This window comes from Amphiprion ocellaris, chromosome 4 (assembly GCF_022539595.1).
Source record: "Amphiprion ocellaris isolate individual 3 ecotype Okinawa chromosome 4, ASM2253959v1, whole genome shotgun sequence".
Taxonomy (NCBI): Eukaryota; Metazoa; Chordata; class Actinopteri; family Pomacentridae; genus Amphiprion; species Amphiprion ocellaris.
In genome coordinates this window covers 37,375,026-37,393,713 of record NC_072769.1, presented here as the reverse complement: position 1 = coordinate 37,393,713, position 18,688 = coordinate 37,375,026, and the positions used below count along the sequence as shown (strand labels likewise).

The following is an 18,688-nucleotide window of genomic DNA, read 5'->3' as shown; positions in this document are numbered from 1 at the left end:
TAATCTGACCATGTCTGCTGGCAGGACATCAGGTTGCCCCATAGTGTATTTAGGCACACAGCCAACCTCAAACAGCATTGAACTGTTCGGTCTGGTAGGCTGCTGTAGCTCTGTTTCCAGGAGCACAGACCTGATGCATCCACCAGCAGCTGGAGTGCAGAGAAACACCCAGTAAATGGGCTCTGATCACTCCAACAAAAATACAGGATTTCTCTGCTGCAGAGCTTCACTAGCCTGGATTTCACACAATTTCGTCAAGAACTTTCCCAGTTTGGGGTTTGATACTACAGCACTTACCAGGCTATCTCGCTCTCCAAGCTTCTAATCTAAATGAGTGTCTGCGGCGCTTCAAGTGCCATGCATCCCCTCTCTGCGCTACCAGGAACAGCTGGCTGGCTGGTCGCTTCAGCTCAGAGGAGAAGCGTTGGACTGAGTGTGATTGAGGCACATAGCTATAGAAAGAGAGAGGCGGGGGGAGAGAGAGAGAGAGAGAAACTGAATTCCAGCGAATTAATCACCGTCTGTTCCCGTGTGAGAGAGAGGGAGAGTCAAAGGCAGTCAAACAGAGAGAGAGAGAGAGAGAGAGGAGGGGGAGTGGAGCCTGACGCAGTGTGAGAGGCAGAAACTGAGAGCGGAGAGAGACAGAGAACGAGGGAGACAGTGGCGAGGAGGCAGCGCATCACATCAGGCGCCGTTTTGCATCCAAAAAATCTTGACGCGGGTCAATCGCCACATTGGCTGCTGCTGCCGCCACCGCCGAGCCGCTTCCTGGTCACTGCTCTTCACAGAGACCGCAGGAGACAGAGCAAGCTGGGACAAATCACTGACAGACAAAGACTAAAGAAAAAAACAAAAGAAGAACCACAGCCACACATACTGCCAGAGGCAACGAGCGGAGACCTGCGAAGCCAAGCCGCGTCCTCCTCCACCACGCCGGCATCTGGACCAGGTAAAGTGTAAACCACAATGTGCAGATTTGCGCACAGAGCTTTGGCTTCTTCTCATGTGGCTGCCTTGTGATGGCTGGACTCGCATTGCGTAGGCAACTTTGAAATATGCCAACAGCTCCTGGCATTCCTGCGGTTCTGAAATCACCGACACTGAGCCCATCTTTCTGTGTGTGTGTATCTGTGCGTGTGTTTGTGTGCAGTGTCGTGATGAATGAGGGGAATTTGCTGGTTGGCTATCCCCGCACAGCTCGTCTTGCTTGTCTTATCTCCATCCCCGTGTGTCCATTGATAATGCGGGCGCAGATACATAGATCCAGATTTACATTATCGGCTCCTGGTGGATGTGCGCGGTGCCTGGTGGTCCCGTGCTCCAGCCTGTGCGGCTCATATCCGAACTGTGCACAGCTTATGGTGTTGTGTCTGAAACGTGCCGTATTTGCGCACATCTGAGGCTGGTCACTCGGCATTAATGTAGTTTTTGTCCCGGGACAGGCTGCAGTGCCGGAGCTTTCATACCCGCAGCGCAGTCCGGCGGTCTGAGCGGTTCAGCACCCTGGACAGCGGCTGTCCAGTCCGGGCAGCAGGCGGTGAAAAACAACCATGAGAACTCTTTTATTATCCCTTCTCTCTCTCAGATGTGCCACTTTCATCCGTATGCTCTTCCATGTTTCCTTCTGTAGTTCTGCAGAATATGTGGTAGAAGACAAACTTTAATGCTTAACACAAAACTTCAGATTTCCCATCAAGTTTGTCTCAGCATGTAGGTTAATACACTGCAAAAATATATTAATGCCTGCAAGAGATTGACTGTGTGTAGACAAATTAAAGAAATACTCCAAGGACTTAGTATTACATTCTCATTAAGTTCTGTCATAAGCAGCACAATGACAAAACCACGATTAAGAAAACATTTTGTTGCATTCCAGCTACCTTAGAAGAAGGTGCCACAATGTTTTACAGTTTACATAAAGTAAAAGGAACTTCATGCTGCCCCTTTACAGGAAAAAAACTGAGTAAATGAGCAGAGAAACATAATTAATGAGGATTCTTCTATACAGGGCACAAAGGGTCACTGACTGGTTTAATGAGCATGGAAATGATGTGAATCATATGCTGTGGCCTTCACAGTCACCAGATCTCAACCCAGCTGAACACCTGAGGGAGATTTCAGGGTGACGTGTTGGTGCCTTTCACTGCCATCATAAAAACATCAAATGTAGGAATATCTTTTGTAAGAGTCGTTCCTCTAGTAGAGTGTTGTAGAAACTATGCCAAAGAGCTGTGCAGCTGTTGTGGGGGCAGCAAACTTCACTAAAGCACTTATTTAATTTGCTAGCCATCTGTATTTTTAGCACAACTAAATGTAAAAACTCTATTCCCTGTTCTAAGCTCTGCACGGTCACATTTAATTGTGACTGTGCAGCCAAACTCAGGGCCTGTTCACACAATGCTGATGCAAAGTTAAAGCACAGTGCCCAACGGAGTGCATGTTAGTGACACAAAGTCACTCAGTCAGTTGGATTTTGGCTCTAGTGCCCTGTGCCTCCTTCCTACTGCCCCACTATCTTTTGTAACGGATGTTATTGCCACTTTGTCCCATAGGACATGGACTACTAACAGAGTTTTTCCACTGACTGACTTCAGTTGTTGGCTGAGTGCCACAGAGGGGGAGAAGGAAAGAAAAGGAAGACCGAAGGATTGGTAGAAAGAGAGAGAGGGAAGCAGGGCTGCACTCCTGGCACCATGAATAGACATGAGGTAGTTACAGTACAACAGCTTCAATGACTCATTTTAGGACATTACGCTTTTGAGATAGAGAAATGGTCGGCTCTCTCTTTTCAAGGCCAGAGACCCTCTGTCACAGTGAAGTCTTTAGCTATCCTGGGAATTCATTGATAACTATCTTAGAGGTCGCTCATCTTGCTTTCATCCTGCATTAGTACTGCAGTGCTTGCTGCAGCACACTTCTCCAGCCTTGCAAGCTGTAAGAGAGGAACACTTCTGATCAGGGCTATAACAAAAGGGACAAACCTGTGCTGACCAACCTGCTCTGTTCGTTTCTTTAGTGCTAAAAGCTTCACTAAATAACACCAACCAACACCACTGTAGAAGCAGGCAGCAGCACAGTGAAAGCTTTTTGTGCTGCAGTGGCAGAAGTGTCAGAAGTGGTAGGACTCTAATGGTTACATCTGTAATAAGGCAGGTGGCAACATTAAAAATCAGCTGTAATGAAAAGTGACAACTTTAGTAGAGAGGAACTGCCAGAATGTCTGCAAGTGGAAAATGAATGAAAAGTGATGGGCTTAATGTCTCTGCTGTCTTGTCGTTGTGCTCTGTTGTTGCGTTCAACCTTCACCTAGAGTTCTAAAAGGATTTTTTCTTTTTCTTGTTGTATCATTTACCATAGACCCAAGAGTGAGCTCTCCATCCGTGGTACAATCTTAGTACCTAGAGGCATCACTGTGGGGCAAGTTCTTCAAGAATACTAAAGAAGCACTGCTGTGTAATGGGAGATCCCTCCTCACTCTCCCTTCCATTTAGTGCATTTTTCGCCCCCTTGACTGCCACTGCAAGGGAGCAACATGGAGCACGTATCCGTTGAAATCCCAGGCTAAGTTTCAGAATCGGCTCTCATCAGTTGTTATTTGTGAAAGCCATCCATATTTCAACAGAAACTGGCTCCCCATATTAAGCATGTTGATGTAGAGAGCGCTGGCATATCTCTTGTCATAATGTTGATCTTTGTTGCGAGGGAATACCCTGTGGTGTGGAAGCAAATCCACATGCATAGTTAACATGGCACCTCTCTGCTGGCTGGGTCTGAATGAAGAGACATTTTTAACTTTTTTTTTTCAGCTGAGGAATTGTCTGTTAGATTTATTCATTTTCTGATTTGTTACTGAAATACAATTGGAATACAAATAGGTTGCACACAAATCTCGGATTAGGCTACTTTTCACAAGAAAAAAGATAAACATAAAATATTCTTGTGAAACATTTTCATTTCATTTCACCTCTATGCACACAGCGTCATGTTGTGTACCGAACTCAAACACACGACAGCTGTTCATACACCTATATGAACAAAGCGCCTGCATAAGAAGAAGAAGAGGGCGATGTAAAAGCACACAAATGGACATATGCATATACTGAGGTGCACAAATGCAGGCTGCAGACACACACTCTGCAGCACAGGATGCAGACGCTCAAGCAAGCACACGGATTAATAATGTACCATATTCCCTGTAGGAGGCTAGTTAGCATTTCAGGAAGATTGCACAAACACTGGGGAACTGTAATTAGGAAGTTATTGTTACAAGTTGCAACTCACACACACACACACACACACACACACACACTCTAGTGAGCACACACACACGCACACACATGCACACAGAATGCAAATTGTAAAAAGTGGTGGGGGGTGTGGATGGGGCAGTTTATTATCCTTACTTATGTGCTGGATGCCTTCTGTTACTCCAAAATCTCCTTTACAAGATGTTTTTGGCAAAGATAGGCAACAATGACACAAAGTTATAAACACCACAAGGCAGGTAACATTAAGTACACCACAACTACACACACAGATTAAGTCAGAAAAAAGACTTTATCCCAGACAAAACCTGAACAGCACCTTAAAACAACCCGAGAGCTGCCTGAAATGAAACTAACACATTAAAATTCTAAAATACCCCAAACATTGGCAGCCAGAAAAGCGAGCGCACAGTTTCTGGAGTGCAGCACAATGTGAATGAATAGAATATAGCTTGTGGTGCGCACAGCATTGAATAGCGCATTTAAAAATTCAACAGTAACATCTCTTTTCACAAATAGTCTTCCTGTCAGAAGAAAGTAGTCCAGTGAAATTTGCTCGGAGATGTTTTGCTCATCATATCATGGTGGTGGAGAAGGATCTCTGAAACCTGCGCAAATAAGACGATATCTGCACAGACACCAGAAGAGATGTGGCTGATGGTATGTAATTTGTGAATGCTGTGCTGAAACTTGTTTTTGGTTCAGCAAGGCTCATGAAAATTTGATCAGTCTCTTATCCTAAAAACAGGAATCATTTTGGGTCTGGAGCTGTAGATTCCTGAGAGCCGGTTTCATTAACCTGAAGGTTACATTTTGAAACCATGAGTCAACCTCACAGTGACCTCATGCCTCATCTTCATAGCGTGAATGATGAATGAGATACTTGATGTATGCTGACGCATAGCTTGCTGCTGCCAGTGTGCCCGAACTGGAGCTAATCCCAACCTAAAGTCTCCAGCAAAGGTCCTACACCTTCTCTTCTTCTTTCTCCTTGCCCTCCCCAAACATCTTTCCTCTCCTTCCTTGTTTCCCTCTCATCTCTCTGCCTCCATCTTTCCATAGTGCCACAACACACACCCTATTCATGCAGGCTGTGTGTGTGTGTGTGTGTGTGTGTGTGTGTGTGTGTGTGTGTGTGTGTGTGTGTGTGTGTGTGTGTGTGTGTGTGTGTGTGTGTGTGTGTGTGTGTGTGTGTGTGTGTGTGTGTGTGTGTGTGTGTGTCTGTCTATAGAGTCAGCTAGTTTGTATGCCGGCTGCTGCTACACCACCCCTCTCTGGAAATCAAGAAGAGATTGCGGTGTGGATGCTGAGAAAAGGAGAGGAAGAAAGAGTGCAGAGGGAGGGTGAAGAGAGCGAGAGGTGATAGAGACTGAAAGAGAGAGGGATAGGGATGCCACAGGGTAAAATGAAAAAAAAAAATAACAAAGGAAAGGGGAAGCTGAGAAAGCGTTCAATAGATGTGTTTTCCTCCCATCCCGCTCCTCTTTATTCTGTCTTATTACCTCTGGCCTCTGTTCTGCAGACAGCACTGTCTCTGTGGCCATTTGGAGGCAGTTTGGAGACGCTGTGGCCTGGCAGAGACTTGAAAACCCCTCTGATGCTCTGGTCTGAGGTGCTCTTCAGGGCTAAGAGCAGAATTCTCTCTGGCTGTCCCATTAGCTACTAGAAGCTGGACTATTGAAATCGCATTACCCTCCCCAACTGAGTGGCACATCGGCTGTTCCTCCATTTTCCGATGAAGATCTGTCATTCAAACCCCAAGATACCAGCAGCAGGAGAGCAACAGGGAGATTGGTTTTTGATTTGTCTCTGCTCTCCTATCTTTCAGGCATCTCTCTCTGTTTTCTTTCATCTCTGGTGACAAATTTCTCCAGGGTTTGGGTGTCATTTGTATCCCCTTTCTGTTTCTTGAAATATCCTGAGAGCAGCTCTGACAGATGCGATGATAGAAAAGAAGGGCAGAGATGATTCTCTCTGTTACCTAACAGATAACTTTCACATTTCAGGGGGCTGATTCGATCCAAAAATGTTTTTACCCCCTTTTTGAAAAAGCACACTGTCCATTTAATGCCACGAAGTTTATTTTTAAAGCAGCTGACAGTCTATGACTCTGTCAGGGAAAGAAGATGTAAAGACAACACTCAGACTGCAATCTTATTTTATTTACAAGAAATTCATTATCTTTCTGTGAAATAAGCTCTTGGCCTCAAGAACTATTGCTTAATTAGAGTTTAGCAACTGTTATTAGTAAAGGCAAGTCTATCGAGCTTAGAGGTTGCAGACAAAGCAAAACTAATTTAAAGAACGTGTGGGCTTTTAGAAACTATTAAAGGAACAAAAAACACCATTGCAAATTTTCAGGAAATGGATTAAACTGTGTCTGTTGTAATTTTAGCAGCTAGTGTTCCCAGGTCCCTGCTAACTAGCCCACATAGTGTGTACTTGAACCAGCTCCTGGATGTTATGTCATAGTTTAGTCTCTTTGTCCTTCTTTTATAGTTATGAAAGTTTGCAATCAGCAATGCCAGCCAAACTTGTTGCCTGAAATAGTGCTTTGTTCATCCAACACACTGAGTAACCCTCATCCTAAAGCTTTTTTCCATGTGATGTGTTTGAAAGTACTATTTCAGTCATAAATCAATCTAACCTCATGCCTGATTGCCTTACTTAATGGCCAAACAGGCTAAAATATCAGAGTGATGGTAAAGACCAACTCACAGAGTGAGTTTTCTTTAAAACTAAATTTATACTTAATCTTTATTGGAAATGATTGCTTGATAAGTTAATTCATGATTTATATGTTATGTAAGACATGAAAGCAGAAACTCCCATTAAAATGTCAGCATTTTTAGTTTCGCACTGAAAGCCATAGGTTGATTTTTTACAGTGGGTCTTGTTACATCAGGAAGTTGTCGGTGGCAGAGAGTCTGAGCAGCTGTGATTTATAAAGTTAGTCTCTTTTGCTCATTACTTTGCATATCACGATTGTTCGCCATGGTGAAATATTGCGCATAAACTCCAGTTTGCAAGAGCATCACGTCCACACTTTTCCTAACAACCAAGCTAGGTTTTGTACCTCAGCCAGTTTCATGCAGGTGAGGACTTAACTGCTGCATCTGTAATGAAAAACATGCAGCGCTCATTTCAGACAGGAGGATTATGTTCTCTTCAGTCCACAGCTGCCTCAGTTCCACCTTCAGCAGCGGCTTCTGGCGGGCAAAACGGTTTCAGATTGGCCAGAGATTCAGGTCGACAAAAACGCAATCTGTGACTATAAGTTTTCTTCAATGTTTGCAGATTTCTAAATTAGTCAGGTGTCTCACACCTCTGTCACACCTTAAAAGGTAGTGTTAAATTATGTTAGAAGAGTGAGATATGACTGAAACTAGATGAGCTTTGGGCATCGGTTTCTGTTATGGGTAACATTATACGACCGATAGCTATCGTATATCCTGATATATGATAGTAAACTTCATGGTACTGAGGTGAAACATAATATTAGTTAATGTCATCAAACGCCAGTCACTCTGCTCTCCACTGATTCTCTTCACACCATAAATGAATGTCTTGTTGATGGTCATTATTTCTTCTAAACGTCATCTCTTCCTGGTCTCTGTCATACACATCAGGTATCAGGTTCATTATTATAAAGCCAAAGGCCAATAATGTGTCATAAATGAATGAATACACATTATTGGCCTTATAGTGTCAAAGGGACTGTTCTGATTCCTATTTCTTGTTGTTAAACCAGACCTAGCTTGGCTGCTCTCCCTCTTGTGACATCATAACCAAGTTCTGTTTTTTGGGGTGGACAAAAGACTCTGTTACAAAACCTACTCTAAAGGTTATTGTGGCACACAAATAGCACTTTATTTTAATGTGATTTTTCTACACATTAATTTAAGGTGGTGGCCAACCTGCACATGGTTCTTTAAATCTAATGTTAATGGTCTCACAGGAGTAATGTTGCTATTTTAAGTCGATGCTACATGTCTTTTACATGAATTCCAGCCTGTGAGGATGCTGGCTTTTTCCCTGGGACATGTAGATTTAGCCTTCGTTGTTTGGTACAACATCATGAGGGCCTCAAATGCATATTTACAGCTTTAGCATTATTAGCTTCCTGGATAGAGCTGACTAATCAGATAAAATAGAAATACAAGGACAGTTTTTGGCTGCACAGTGGCTCAGTGGTCGCCTTGCAGCTAGAAGATCCCTGGTTTGCATCCCAGACTTCCTGGGATCTTTCTGAGTGGAGTTTGTATTTTCTCCCTGTGCATGCCTGGGTTTTCTCTGGGTGCTTCCTCCAGCAGTCCAAAAATATGCAGAGGTTCTAAATTGTCCATAGGTGTGAATGTGAGTGTGATTGTTTGTCTCTATATGTGGTCCTGTGATAGACCGGTGATCTGTCCAGGGTGTCCCCTGCCTTCACCCTCAGTCAGCTGGGATAGACTCCAGCCCCCCTACAACCCTAAGTGATGTATAGATAATGGATGAATGGAAGTTTTTGTCTGCACCTGTCTGAAATCAAAGGCCCAATGCTTAAAAAATGGTTAATCTGCCACCATTGTATTGCAGACTGCATACATGTTATGCAAGAGCAGAAATCTGGACATTTTGTATCTAGCAAAAGTATCTACTGGTCTGACTAACAGTCAGTTGCAAACACTAGGAGGAAATTAAAATCTGACATTTCTGAGCAGGGTTAGTGGGTTTACTTTCCTTATTTGGGGTTATGGTAGAGGATCAAAAGGAAGCACTGTGGCATCCAAGAAGCTACTTTGTGTGCATTTGCGCTACACGTGTGAACGGGGCATCTACAAAAAGAAAAATCACATTTCTTGTGGTTTCAGTCTGTCAAGTCACGTCAAGTCAAGTTTGTTTGTATAGCCTACTATCCTATTCAGTGTCTCACTGGGCTTTACAGGCTCACAATAACAACGACTCTGAGCCCAAGCTTTCTAAGAAGACAAGCAAAAAACTCGCCCCAAAAAATGTTAGCACATAAAAAATGGAACCGGCTTGAGAGGAAATTCAAAAACAGATTCTCCCTCCTCAGCTGCAGTCTCAGAAAACTTCAGATGTGTGAATGACGGAGTTGGTCTGTGGCTACAATGTTTCCTCTATAGCCTATAGGTTTGTGAACATGTGGGATAGTTTGTGTAGCCCAGTTTGAAAGGGGCTCATGCAGGGGGGATAGTGAGCACCGTGCTATGGAAAATATGCAGTCTAAGGCCAGCTGTATTTCCACCTGCACCTTATAGTGGTGGAAATGAAGTCATGAGTGTTATTTTGCGATGCAGCATTACTGTCAGTCTGAACACAATGTAATATTAGCAGTAACATTCGCCACACAGTGAGGATTTACTTACTAACCAGCCCCCTCACTACGTTATCACAAAACCATAAAACCAGCTTCAGTCACAGCTTAATGTTTTCAAGCAATTATTTTTTTTTACCATACACTGTAAAATTGATATTTATTATTGAGCCCTGTAAGCCCTCTTTTCCTCAAACAAGAGCAAAACAATTCAGCAGTATTTCAGTAATTAGTTGTAGCAGTTAGAAAATATTTACAGTTGCAAAGGAGCCAAACAGCATCAGAAATGACACCCAGTAGACACCAATCATGACACTGTTACTTTTACTCACACACACACAGTACAGATGTACAATGTCATTATACACATATCAGTCACAGCATTAAAACCACTGACAGCTGAAAGTGTAGAACATTCGTCATCTCGTTACAATGCAACATTCTGCCGGGAAACGTTGGGTTCTGGCATTCGTGTGGATGTTCATTTGATTTATACCACCCACCTAAACATCGTTGCAGACCAAGCGGTGACAACGGCCCTTCACGGCAGCAGGACGATGCCCTGTGCTCGAGGAACATGACAAAGAGCACAAAGCTTGACAGGCTTCCAAATCCCCGAGATCCCAGTCCAATCAGACATGAATGGGATGCACCAGAGCAAGCCTGTTCCACAGAGGCCCCAAATCACAATCCGCAAAACCCAAAGGATCTGCTTCCACCATCTTAATGCCAGACACCACAGGACCTATCAGTTTCTGAGTCCATGGACTGATGATTCAGAGCTGTTTTGGTGCATGAGGGGGTCCTACACAATATTAAGCAGGTGATTTAAATGTTGTGGTTGATCGATCTATGAAACACTGACACCAGTGAGGGAGAGGCACAAACTCTTACACTGCAGATTTATCAATTCAACAAAGTGATATTGATATTAATGTACATATATCAAGGGACCAATATATCTCATGTTTATTAGGTAGAACATTAAAAAAAAATGTCTCTCCAAATATTAAATTAAATTCTGTTTTATTTATATAATGCAGATTCACAACATATGTCCTGCCACAGTGATTGGCATAGTGAAGTACAGACCTTACAAATAATAAACAGAGAACAGAAAACCCAACAATCCAAAGTTTAACAGTGTTGAAACAGTTCTGATTTATGGTTGTTGCAGTTAATTAGTGTTATCTATACGGCTGACAGGTGATGCACTTTGATATAATGCGTGCACAATTTAAGAGCCTACTGGCGAAAATTTCACTTGAATCTAGAAATTCTGCGATATAAGTAAACCAATATTTTAAACTAAAAACTGGTTTAAATTCACTTGTTTTAAGAAATGAAAACTTTTAGGGCCTTTGATGAGACAGAGATATGGTGTATGTGTGTGTGCAGAGTAACACAAACACACTGCCTGCTGTTTCTGAACTCACCGTTGTAAGCTGATGCATTGTGATGCTGATGTAACGGTAAAGGTGACATTGACCGATTATTCCTGTTGCTTGTTTTTTAGGGTCCTTTCGTTAAACATGGGAAATGTTTCCACCTCACTGATGCTGCTGTGCTGTGTAGTTTCTGTAACATGTCCTTGTTCATGTCTTTTTTAAAAATCCTTTTTTGTTCAATTTAGCACTCCAGTTATTTACAAGCTTTGTGAAATCAGCCAGTTGGCAATCACAACAGGTCTAAACCATACAAACCCTTTGTCAATTAGCACTCGGTAACACCGGGGGGAAATACCAGAGCTTGGCAGGCAGTATGTTTGGTGTTTGTGTGTGTGTGGATTAATGTGTCAGTTTTGTGTGAATTACTAAGTGACTGAACAGATGAGTGGGCAGGCTGAGTGTTGACAGAGGTCAGAAGTCATGTTTTTGTATGTTTATGTGAATTTAGGTGTGTCGTCTACAAGTGTGAGTCTGCGTGGGTGGAAGATCCTGTCAGAAAGGGAGTGTGTCTCTAAATGTGGGTGTCGAGACAAAATAAATATCTCTCCTCGTATATTCCTTTAATTTCCCACAGCGCTGTGCATTTTATCCGGTTTTGTGTACCGAGTGTCTGTGTGAAGGAGCGAATGTGTGTGCATGCAGCATGTGTCTGAGAGCTGAACCACAGAAAAGAAAAGGAAGCATGTCTACAGCGTTCATATCTGACAGCTACTGGCACTCTACACTCTGTGCTGGAAGTGTGACATGCTCTGCATTGATGCACATGCTTTGTGTTGTGAAAGTGAAAGCAATATTAGGTGTGTATGATTTTATAATGGCTGTCTGTATGCAGCCTATCATTTTCTGCCTTTGTCTCTGCCACTTTTCTGTCTCTCGGGCATTGTGTTGTCAAGTGACATGTTGTCTTCAAGCTTTTTCAGATTGGTTTTGTTCAGAGAGCTTCACACAAAATGTTAGAGTTTGCTGTTTAATTTCAGCTTATGTGAGGAGGTGAAAACGTGCTGTACATAGTCGTGACTGTTAAAATGGCAGCTCTCCAGTCTGGGGCTGCAGCTAATGATTAGTTTCCTTATCAGTGAATCTGCCAATTATTTCCGATTGATGGATTATTTGTTTGGTCTATAAACCACCACAGAATAGTGGGGGAAAAAATAAGATAAGATAAGATAAGATAAAGATAAAGTTCTTTATTTCTCCCCACTCCAGGGGAAATTTACATTGTTACAGCAGCTTTATTTACAATATATACAAGGGTGGCAGAATTTTTTAACAGAAAAAATAAAAATAAAAATAAAGTTTAAAAGTGCAGAGATGTGCAGTGCAAGAATGCACGAAAATCCAAGATGCAAAAATGCAAGAACTTTACTTGCGAAGTGCAAATTCTCTGACCAACAGTCCAAGAACCAAAGACATTCAATTTACAATCATAAAACAGAGAAAAGCAGAACATTTCTGTACTGGAGGAGCTGGATCCAAAGAGGGATTCATCAGTTATAAGAACAGTTTGTGATTAACTTTTCATTGACCCACGTGTCAATTAATTGACTGTTTGTTCCAGCCTTAAACAGGTAAACTCTGCTTTTTAGGAGAAAGCCCCAAACCAGGAATGTAAAAGCAAGTTTGCATTGTTAACAGATCTCTTCCTTACATTTAAAGATCTGGCTCCACATTTTGTAAAATAGTTTTGCTCCTCTGAGAATAGTTGGAAAGAAAGATAGAAACCTCTGTCATGTCTCTCAGGTAAATATGAAGCTAGAGCCAGCAGCTCAGAAACAGGACAGCTAGCTTGGATTTATGCAAAGTTGGCAACATCAGCACATCTAAAAGTCATTAATTGATGTGCAATATCTCATTTGTTTTAACTGGACAGAAACCAAAGTATGTAAATACCTTGAAACCATACTGTGACAAAAAGAAAAAACAAAAACAAAAAAAATTAGTTTTTTGACTTATTTTAAAGCTTTGGGGGTGCTAGTAGATTGATTGGGTAGCTATTTCTCTGTTTTGCTATCGGCATCTTCATAGATTGCACTGTTCTTTGAAACGAATTCATATAATTGTAAATGATTACACCATTTAACCTTTGCTTGGTTCTACAAGGCACTTTACAGTGTATTTTTCATTCACCCATTCACACACACAAAAGATGCTCACCTGCCAGTGTCTTTCTCCACGGACACTTTGGCACATGGCGGAGTTGGATATTGAGTTGTCAATCCTTCTGATTAGTGGACAACCATCTCTGTCACCTGAGCCACGACCGCCTTGAATCACTTCCATCAGTTTAAATCAAGAACTTTATTTATACGTTATATGCACTTGAACACATTTAAACATTTCTGTAAGTAAAGCCGAATTCACTTTTCTCCAAAAGTGTGAAAAAATGTGAAAGTTAAGCATGACAAATGGAACATCCTTAGAAAGTGAGAACAAAATGAGAAGAAGTTAAACGCAAAGGCTCCATGTTAGATGTGCTCCCATCCTTATTTCTCTATCCCCCTTAGATCTCCCACAGACATGCATTACCATGACAACCCAGAGAATCCTGGGTAATGACAAACAAGCAGCGCTGTCATCCGCTCAGGACTGTTCCAGTATTTTACAGCTACAGCAGGCAACACTGTGCTCTGTGATGCAGGGAAACTTCACCAAGGCTAAGACTTCCTTATGGTTACATTTAATATTCTACAGAAAAAAAAGAGCTAGAATAAGGATAGTATTGTATATATGAAGGTTTATATTAGCTTTATTGGATTTAATAACATTGTGACATCAATTTTCTGTAAGTTGTGCCTCCTCTGCCAGTTTTGGAGAAAACAACATCCATGTCAAAATTACCATAAGTGAATTACATGCAAAGATCTTCACTAGTGAGACTAGAGTCTTGTGCAGAGACAAGCCCATGATTCAGTCATTCAGTCTACCAGGAAATGAATCTGGAATCATATTAAGACCTTTAACAGCAGTTGACAAAATAATCTCAGCCCATTTTATTCTATTTATGGAGCTTTCAGTCATATCACACAATCTACATCAGTAGAAAAACACAAAACCTGCTCAGTTCTGGTTCCTGAATTTAGAACCACTGAGCATCTCCACCAAAAAGTCGGTTCTCGTTCCGAACCAGAATTCACCAGGACCTGAAAGTGGCATCAGTGGGCATATATTATTTAAAGGTAAAACCAGTGGAAAAAATGTGACATTAAAGACATTTCATACACTGTTCATCTTGCATGTACTTTTTATTCTATGTCTGCCTGTTATCCTTAATTGGATCAGGTAACATTGAAAAATAAAAGCAAGATGTGTAAAGTGCTTTAAAAACAAAACTAATAAAGACAGACATCTCCTATTCCACAAGTGCTGAGAAAATTGTGTGATTCAATCAAAATCTCCACGACATCTATTGAGTAGCTACTCTACTTGAGAAGGGTATTTTATTTTGCTGGCAGAAATGATATAATTTTCTCATCTATAATCCTGCACGCTGCGTTAAAGATCTGAAATTCATAACAAGTAAACAAAATCAAATAATTGTTCAAAAGAAAGCTAGAATGTGGTCACAGAATCAGTTGGCAAAGTATTAAAAAAAGAAAGAAAACCGTAAGAAATACAAAAGCATAATCCAAACAACTTTCAAGAGTCACACAAAAGGAAAGGCAGGAAGTAACTTGTAACCAGGCAACACTGGCTGGTTCACCACAGTGAACAGCAGGCCTGTACCTGGACCAGAGGAACAGCAAGTAGCTTAATGGAATGCTGCAGACTGCCCAGAGTCACCTGCTCCAGAATAAACGCAGCTTTAGCTTAATATGTTCTGCATGCTTTAATTAAGAATCAGCACATTCTAGATGTTCTCTTTTAGCTTAAATAGTGAATAGAAAACAGCCTTTTGTCATTTAAGAGAAGAAAACATTAAATCTTTATTAAATGTGGTCCTAAATAACATCTTCATGTTTGTCAACCACTGCCTAACCTTGTAGTCTGCCTTCATATACTCCGTGCTGCTGCTGTCGTCCTCATAAATATTTCTTACATAAAAAGGAGAGCGTGCTTGTTTAAAAGGTATTTCCCCATCTTAAGAGCCAGCAATGCTCCAGAGATGGTTTTATTTCTTAAAGTCCTCAAATGTACAAATTTAGGAAAGCAAAGAGTAACTTTAGAGAACGAAAATATTACTTAGATTTAATCTCTGGCAAGCACACAGAAATAGAGAGATGCAGTTTTGGCTGAGCTTCCAGATAAAATCAGAGTAGCATTTCATACAGCATGAAGCGCACGCACACACACACACACACACACACACACACACACACACACACACACACACACACACACACACACACACACACACACACACACACACAAACACACAAACACGGCAGCAGCATGATGATGTCAGGACCAAAGTCACATCATCTTGGAGAGAAAACAGGCCAGAATCTCATCACAGCATCCTGAAATGAGATTACCACCCCAGCCTTGCTTTTATATAGAAGTCAATATATCATTCATCCCTCTCTGCCTCCTTCCCCTGCAAATCGTATTAAACCCCAGATATGTCCCTTAGAATCAGGACTGGATTGCTGGGTGGGGTGGTCGGGCAGGAGGCAGCGAAAGAAAGAGGAGAGACAAAGATGTGAGTGTTTGCAGATCGCTTTGTGCGTCACTCAGTGCAAGCTCAGTCAAGGACACATTGAGATGTGTAAACTCAAAATATCACACGCGGGAGTTTGTATCTGTTGTGTGTCTGCGTCCGTATGCGTGTCACACAAAGTTGGGTGCACCAGTATGTCAGACACACAGGCTGAACACAGTGTTAGCAAAGCTGCTGCTTTCAAATCTCTGCACTAACAGTGGCTGCTGCAGCACGATGTAGCCAAAAGTATGTGGACACCACAGTTCAGATGCTTTAAAATATATATACCAAGAGCGCCATGAGATTAGAAACACATAACATACACATGACAAGCTCCCTCACTATTGCCCCTCAGGACTAGAGCTGCTTAAAGAATATGCATGCGCAATATCTCAGCATTAAAGTAACCAGTGTCTTTGAGAAAACATCAGTGAGATGTTTCAGCTGATATCAAGCAGTTTTTTTGCCCCTAAGATACTCTCTATGTCATAACTGTAATAAATGAAAGGCAGCTCAGAGTGTGTGTTTCAGCTTAAAATACTGCTCAGACTGCTCATTCGCTTTTCAGTGTCTGTAGCTTTAAATCCAACTGAGTGGCTGCTGCCCACACCCTTTTCGGGAAGACGACCACAGGCATGTCTCTGTTTCTGCTCTGTTCAGTGATTGGCAGAAGAGGAGGAGGAGTCAACTGGGGGTGGAGCTTATCCTGTTGTGACATCACAACAGGCTGCAGCCCTGAATGACTTGTTAAGTTACACACTCTCTGATCTATGGAGAAAGAAAACAGTCCCTTTGAAGGGTAGTTGGAAAACAGGGATTATTCTTGTTTTTAAGATTAGATGTAGTTGTTAGCATCTTAGCATTTAAATACACTGCGGAAAAAAATCTGTAAAAAAACAAAAGAAGAAAATCTGGCGTGCCAGAAACATATTCAAGAAATGCTGAATTTCTGTAATGTTCAAAAACTGAAAACAGTAAAAACAACGAAAGCACTCAGAAAGCGCAGCACTCCGCCAAGGCTGCTCATTCCCCCATGTGGCATTGTCAGAATTGCAGCATATTTTTGTAGAAATGCAGCATTTGTTTATTAGTTATTGATGATCAGAAATCACGGCAACATAGAATGTGTCCATTTAATACAGACATATCCACAAACAAAATGACCTTGCACTGAGCACAGGAGTGTGTTCTGCATGTGTACGTTATGTATGGATACCGAATCACATGACCTAAATATGTAGCAGGCGGCAGGAGTTGATGGGACTCAGAAACACCCCCACAATTTAATCAATTGTTCCTTGTATCATTTCTGACGATTTGTAGTAGGATCACAATCATGTGATGTAGTGTTCATTTGTAGTCATAGTCATAGTGACGCCACGCCGCTATCTCGCAATGATACAGAAATCTTTAACAAATCCGTGGATCAAGACTATAAGCCGCATCACTGCCAAAATCTAATGAGGTGGTCCTTGTGTCATTTTTGACCTTTCCTGAAAATTTCATCCAAATCTGTTAGACTGTTTCTGAGTAATGTTGAGCACAGAAATATTCACAGAAGGACCAACATACGCCCATCGTCACATAACTGCGCTGTGTTCCTTGGTGGAGTAATAACAACAAAATCTGTAAAATAATGATATTTTAGCAGTTTTAAATACAGTAAAATTATGTAATTTCAGGGCCACACATCATAAAAGAACATAATACTATTGTAAAAATACAGGATTATTGGTGCGGACATTATGTACAGTTTTGTCCATATCTATTATACAATCAACATGTCAACATTTTTTCTGTGATTTTACGGGTAATCATCTGTAATATAAAGAGGGACAGTCTGTAAAATGAAAATATTAAAATATTTTACCATCTTTTACTATGTATGATGTAATGCATATTTTTTCTTTCAAGTAATGACAAATATCTGTAAAAAAAAGTGTCTATATTCAGTCAAATAATGGACAAGAACAAAATGCTATTATTAAAACTGCAGTTATTAGCTATTAGAGTCCTAGTTTTTCTTTAAACAACACTGGCATACATGTATGTACACTGAAACATTGTTGTTTCACTGGAACCATTCCTCCTGCCCAGACCGGCTACAGAACTGATTCCTGCTATGAGCTGCTATGAGCTTTAGCTTTCTGTGTAACACAAATCAGGTGGGAATTTTCCACAGTTCCAGGCTTTTTTGCCCCAAATTACTTTTCCTATCCTTTTTTTAAACTATCCCTCAGCTATAGTTTATCAAGGAAACAGTATTTCCTGAGCGACTTACTTTAGCAGATTTGTACTCCACTCCAAACTTGATTTGGCCTGTCAGACTACTGAAACAGGACTGGATTTTGTTCCCCATCTCTCATATCAGAATTACATTAGGAAGGATCTCTCTTTGGACAATATGAACAGGAGGTGCACGCATGGTGCATACAGGCACGTGCTAGATATTAAAGATAAATAAAAGTGAAGCTATCCTATGCTGACTTTGAGCCAAATCTTACTGCTCCACATTAGGAGCAGATCTCACTAATGCTCTTATGGTTGAATAAAGGTATATCCCTGAAGCCGAATTCAAAATTGTGTGGAAAGCTCTTTCCAAGGGACTTGAGGCTGTGCGTCCATATTCTTTTTGGTTCTGTGGTATTTTTCTTCCTTCTCCTTTCAAGAACGGGCCACAGAATACAAACAAAAAAAGCCTCAATGGGAAATAAAACAGCAAACAACAAAAAAGCGCCACTGTGCAGACATGCAACTGTGTGCTCTCGGCCAAAGAGAACATATCCCCTCAGGAAGAAACAGAAAAAGTCTACTGTCCTTACACTGTACCTCGTCACACAGCAGTGTGACTCACCCACCCTTCTCCTCCCTCCCTGGTCTACAGTTGCCAACTCAGCTATTTAGCTCACGTCTGCCCTCTCTGACCATGCATGGCTCTCTCCTCCTTCCTTTCCTCTCCTCTGTTCTCCTCTCTCTCCATTGGTTTCTGCTGCTCTACAACTATTCACAGACACCT

At 41.6% G+C, this 18,688-nt stretch overlaps 1 protein-coding gene across 2 annotated transcripts in view; it reads left to right on the top strand.

Annotated features, from left to right (window-relative positions):
• Positions 1-572: 572 nt before the first annotated feature.
• The window catches only part of LOC111587662 (protein ELFN1-like), a 143,340-nt gene continuing 125,224 nt past the window's right edge, over positions 573-18,688 (top strand). For both annotated transcript variants that reach the window (XM_023297714.3, XM_035942673.2), the window contains exon 1: positions 573-949. The gene's annotated coding sequence lies outside the window, so the exon portion shown is untranslated. The remainder of the gene's footprint in view (positions 950-18,688) is intronic.